At 33.7% G+C, this 6532-nt stretch overlaps 1 non-coding gene across 1 annotated transcript; it reads right to left on the reverse strand.

The window, feature by feature from the left end:
* Nucleotides 1–6137: 6137 nt before the first annotated feature.
* On the reverse strand, nucleotides 6138–6219 carry Trnas-uga (transfer RNA serine (anticodon UGA)). Its single transcript has one exon. It is a non-coding gene; the product is annotated as a tRNA-Ser (tRNA).
* Nucleotides 6220–6532: the final 313 nt, after the last annotated feature.

Here is a 6532-nt window from a genome sequence, read left to right on the forward strand (position 1 = left end):
AGATAGAAGCAGGATGATACAGAGGATGAGTCGAGAATAGCGAAGAAGATAATAACAAAAAGAGGCACAGAGAAACGTGAGATGGCAGGGAATGGAAAAAATAGAGGCCGAAAAAGAACAATAGGCGTGAAAAAGGTTACCGTTAAAATAAAACCCTTATCCTCGAGTGGTCTCTGCGTCTTGATAAGTGGTTATGCCTATGTAAAAAACAAAAAACAAAAACAAAACAAAACAAAACAAAAGTCCAAGAATGCAACTTACTTTCGAGGAAAACCAGAAATAAAAGACACAAGTCGATGTCAACAAGTCGGCAGATCAACACGTTCACATTATGGCTAGAGTGCTTGCTAAGGAGCCCGAGGACAGGTATTCAATCCTTGGTTGAATAATACTAACAACTTACAAAGTGGTACTTAAAACCGCCTAACCATTCAACAGCATAAAAGATTAACGGTAAGTCGAGTAATTAATGGAAACAGGGGCTTGCATCCCCTGCATCTCGCCGTAGCAGCCAAAGAGAGGGGGGCGCTTTTGGGTCATCCTCGCGATCTCACGCTATATTATTTAATGTCGAATCACAAGCTCTGGAAAGTCAAGCCCTGACCTTTGATTTGCCGAACCGAGACAATTTTTCTGCAGTTAAAACGACCCGAAAAAGTCTCTCCACTAATTTTGGTACCAAGCTCGGAGTTTTCTTCAGGAAATCTCTTTGTTTTATCGTATAGCATATGAACTATCCTTAGGTTAGTTGATGATGACGCACAATACCTATTTTAAATGACTCGTTGTATACGATGATATAAAAACGATTTACTATAGTAAGTGCTCAACTGATCTTCGATCTATGTCCTCCTAATAAAATATTCACATCAACAACTTGTCTAGCTACAAACACTTTAAACAATTTTCGTTTCTTTCTCTGTACTCATGGCTACGACGAGTAAAGTTTATTTCTAAGAACTATCTGCATGTGGAACAAAATCAGTTTCTCAAGTTGACTAAAACATGGTCGTTTTCAAGTCTAAGCTTAACAAATTTGTAGAGATATAACAAAATATAACAAAATTCTAACCACCTTTCATTACTAATGCAATATGTTGTCTACCTGTCCTGAAAAAGTTATTAAACCGTATCCTTGAGTGGCCTTTGGAACTTGACAAGCGGTGATTCATTAGTACATAAAACACTCATAGCTAGAGAGAAATTGCAGGTTCAGATATATTTCCAATAATATCGGCGCGTTAGTATCCGCAATATATTCGCGAGATTTTGATGTTAGCATTATGAAGGATCCGCAATAAATGATTACGAGTCTGAAAGAGTTCAGCACGTCCTGAGTGAGCTTCATGAAAATAGGATAAATACGTCAAGACAGACAGTCCACGAGAATGGAGTTTCCGCATAGAATCAATAATCATTTTTATACTAATCATCCACTTAATTATAAAAGGCCAAAAACCACTCTAGGATAAGGATCAATAAGATTTTCAATTAGATGATGGAACAGTACCTTAAAGAAATTAAGAACTATGATGAGTTCACAGGATGACATAAAGAATATTTGTTAACATTGGACTTGAAAACAATCATCTTTTAGTTTGTGTGAAAATATTTCAGTTATCAAGGGTTCTACAGGTTGAAATTTCTTAGAAATAAGATTGAACTAAAATATCTTTATCCTGGTATCTTGGGTGATGCATTTGGAGAATATATATTATTAATGAATGATTATCTCTACCGTGGAATGAAAACAGCTCGTAAACAAATAGACAAGAACTACAACAAAAAAATAACAAAAAGAGAAGGTTCTGTAGGCTTTAATGCATTGATAAACACTTAACAAAACACACACATACGTACACACACGTACATACACACATAACAATTTTATATATATATATATATATATATATATATATATATATATATATATATATATATATATATATATATATCCCCAAACCTCTGGCCTTGATGGAGGGGAGACTTAAACTTGCCGCTATGATTCCAAATGATCTGAAATAACAGCAAGGGGAGACTTGACTCCAAATATTTTTCATATGTTATATCTCCCCTCTTTTGGAAATAGGGTACGATTATGAATGTCTCCAGTATCCAATAATCATTATAAACTGTGAAATTTACTTTATGTATAAAAAAAAGAAGAGGTATAACATATGAGAAATATTTGGAATCAAGTCATCCCTTGTTATTTCACATAATTTCAAACCATAGCAGCAAGTTTTATTCCTTCCTCCATTAAGGCTAGAGGTTTTTGGGGAAATATCAGATATTTTGTAATTCATATGTAAAACTAGGTAAACAGATGACTATGATTGGAACATTTTATGGCTGTAAAAACGTACCAAAAATAGGCTCTAGATGTGCGACCTTATAAGCAAATATCACATAACCCTCTACACACTTACACAATTCAGGTCATTACCTTTTCAATAAGCCTTCCTTTGTTAAATGCTGATTAGTAGTCGCTGAGATTTCGAACTTATAAAATATATACATATAATATATTTTATATATATGCATATATATATATATATACGTATATATATGTACAGTCTTGGTCAAAATCATAAGACCACTTAAGAAAGTAAGCGTTTACGCATATTATCGAATTTACTTACTAAATATTGACCCTTTTTAGTAATTTATAATTGCCTTTTGTTAGATAAATTATCAGTGGTCTTATCATTTTGACCAGGTGAAAATGTTTGTTTTTTAAAAAATAATTATTAGATCAGGGTTAAGGTTTCGAATGAAGCAGATTTCATTTTTTTTTTCATCATATTTTCCCTTTTGGCAATGGCTTCAACCATTTGTTTGATTAAAAATTCGATAATATGCGTAAACGTTTACTTTATTAAGTGATCTTATGATTTTGACCAGGACTGTATATATATAGATGTATGTATATACACATATCAATAAGTATATATATATATATATATATATATATATATATATATATATATATATATATATATATATATATATATCTGTGTGTGTGTGTGTGTGTGTGTGTGTGGATATATCTACTGGTAGCTAAATTGAATATTGAAATACGCATATTTTTGGTTCTATGTGATGTAACTACACAAAAATTTGCAGGCTTTTTGAAGATAACAACCCTATTCTATGGTTAAAGCTTTTTGTCAATTGGTAAAATAGAGCCAATATTTTCAAACCAATAAGATATGCTCAAATTTGCCTATATAGTGTTCTGCAGGCCAGCTTCAGTTTTGTTGCTTGGTTGTTTGCCTTATGGCATCCCAAGCTACCAATATATCCTGGATTGAGGTAGTTGCCTCTCTAGTTGAACTGACGAGCTGTGATACAGCGAAACAGTGCTGTATGTGGATGACTATAATTCTCCTTATCTTCAGTTGAGCATATTGGGAAGTGATACACCAATTACCATTAGCATATTAAACGGTGCTCTTTGTGTAAACAAATCGAGCTTAGGTATTCGGACGATGTCAAACAATCGTTAATTCACTACTCGCACAGCAGCTGCTGATTAGCGCAATGGTTCAAGGCCATGACTGTCGGATGGGCGGTCGGGTTTCGATCCTGGCTTGAGTTAATTGCCTATCTAGTTTCAATGATGAACCGTGATGCAGCAAAACAAAACTGTATGTGGATGACTATATATATATATATATATATATATATATATATATATATATCTATTACATGTATCTAAAATGTCGGGTCAAAATCCCCCATGAGGTCCAATGGTAATTAACCTAGAAATACGTACAACATATAACATATTTTTTTGATCTTAAATATATTATGTGAAAAACAATGTCACAGATTTTTATTAGGTCTATCATGTACCCAATCCCTGTTAGCGGTATATATGTAACTATGTAACTATTTACAGTCCCAAAAATAAATGATAAAAATTATTATATATTTCAATGCCGTCCGACAATAATAAAAGCACTAATTATAACATAGATTTACTATAACATTTTATTTAGACTTATTGTGCGTCTCATCGCCCCTAGCCTAATCACCTAAATAAAGAGAATTATGACCATTATATAACGTAATTACAGACTGTTTTTTATACGAACTGTTTGCTTTTAACCTTTTTGTGCCCCTTTCGCGCATATGTGTGAGGTATAATTTTTTTGTTGACTGACGATGCACGCTTTCTTCTAATTGTCGCTTTTTGAAATATCATTTACGTCTTTCTGTTACACATCAGCTTTTTAATATAATTAGTATCGGTACGCCTCACTTGAAATATAATTTTCGTCTCCACGTTACGACTTAGTTTAAATATAATTTTCGTATCCACGTTACAACTCAGTTTAAATATAATTTTCGTCTCCACGTTACGACTTAGTTTAAATATAATTTTCGTATCCACGTTACAACTCAGTTTAAATATAATTTTCGTCTCCACGTTACGACTTAGTTTAAATATAATTTTCGTATCCACGTTACAACTCAGTTTAAATATAATTTTCGTCTCCACGTTACGACTTAGTTTAAATATAATTTTCGTATCCACGTTACAACTCAGTTTAAATATAATTTTCGTCTCCACGTTACGACTTAGTTTAAATATAATTTTCGTATCCACGTTACAACTCAGTTTAAATATAATTTTCGTCTCCACGTTACGACTTAGTTTAAATATAATTTTCGTATCCACGTTACAACTCAGTTTAAATATAATTTTCGTCTCCACGTTACGACTTAGTTTAAATATAATTTTCGTATCCACGTTACAACTCAGTTTAAATATAATTTTCGTCTCCACGTTACGACTTAGTTTAAATATAATTTTCGTATCCACGTTACAACTCAGTTTAAATATAATTTTCGTATCCACGTTACGACTTAGTTTAAATATAATTTTCGTATCCACGTTACAACTCAGTTTAAATATAATTTTCGTATCCACGTTATTACTCAGTTTAAATATTTTTTCCTCTTATTCTTCGCCATGGTGTTGAATGGGAAAATTTGAGTTGAGTCCATATGATGTTAGCTGCGGATTTATCTGTAATTTAATTTTGAAATTTCACTCAACACCATTTAATGGATAACCTACCCAGATTTTCAAACCACGCGCGACCACGCGCGACCACACGTGACCACGCGTAATTATCCGGCTACAGATAAATCCGCAGCTAACATCATGTGGACTCAACTCAAATTCTTCCATTTAACACCATGGCGAAGAATAAGAGGGGAGAAATATATACATATATATATAGATTGAAAAAGGAGTTTATATCTCCGAAATATATCTCTCTCTCTTTAAAAAATAAACACCTGTTTATTTTTTAAAGAAAAAAAAATTCGCGTTTCAGCTATTTGGCTTTAGAGTGTTTAATATTATTTAATTTTCACTCAACGTCTTTTAAATAACCTACCCAGTTATATAAATATATATATGTTATATGTATATATAAATCTGTTATATATATATATATGTTATACATCTATCTATATAATACTAAAACTCTGTCGTTCTTGGTTGTTTGCTTGTTTGCTTACGCACTATCCTCCTCCTACTACGACTATGCCTCCTCTTCTTGCTACTACTATTACTTCTCCTCTTTACAACTACTACTACTACTATGCCTCCTTTTCCTCCTCTTACTACCATGATTACTTTATTATCTCCTACACAGTGTATAAAAAACGATCCGCTTCGAACAAGATTCGAGCCGGTGCGGACATTGCCCATTGGATATCAATTCCAACGCCTTAATCACTCGGCCATCCCAGCTTCTTCTCCAAATCACAGAAAATATTACATGATTGTTTTATTATTTTCTACAAAGCTTTTACACACTATCCGATAAGAACAGGATTCGAACCTGTGCGGGCATAATCCATTAATTTCAAGTCCCACGCCTTAACCACTTGGCCATCGCAGCTACTCCTCAAAATCACAGAAAATAATCCATGATTGTTTTATTATCTTCTACACAGTGTATAAAAATCGTTCCGCTACGAAAAGGTTCTTACCTGTGCACGCATTGGATTTCAAGTCCAACGCATTAACCACTCGGCCATCGTAGCTTCTCCGAATCACAGGAAATATTACATGATTGTTTTATTATCTTCTACACATTGTATAAAAAATGATCCGCTACGAACAGGATTCGAACCTGTGCAGGTATTGCCCATTGGATATCAAGTCCAACGCCTTAACCACTCGGGCATCGCAGTTTCTCCTGCAAACCACAGAAAATATTACATGATTGCTTTAGTATCTTCTACAAAGTGTTTAAACACTATCCGCTGCGAACATGATTCGAACCAATCGGGCATTGCTCATTGGATTTAAAGTCCAACGCCTTAACCACTCGGCCATCGCAGCTTCTCCGCCAAGTAACAGAAAATATTACATGATTGCTTTATTATCTCCTACAAAGTGTTTAAACACTATCCACTACGAACAGGATCCGAACCTGTGCGAACATTGCACATTGAATTTCAAGTCAAACGCCTTAACCACTCGGCCATCGCAGCTTCTCCTCCG

Source organism: Euprymna scolopes, chromosome 1, assembly GCF_053919585.1.
Source record: "Euprymna scolopes isolate OS-2025 chromosome 1, ASM5391958v1, whole genome shotgun sequence".
Lineage (NCBI taxonomy): Eukaryota > Metazoa > Mollusca > Cephalopoda > Sepiida > Sepiolidae > Euprymna > Euprymna scolopes.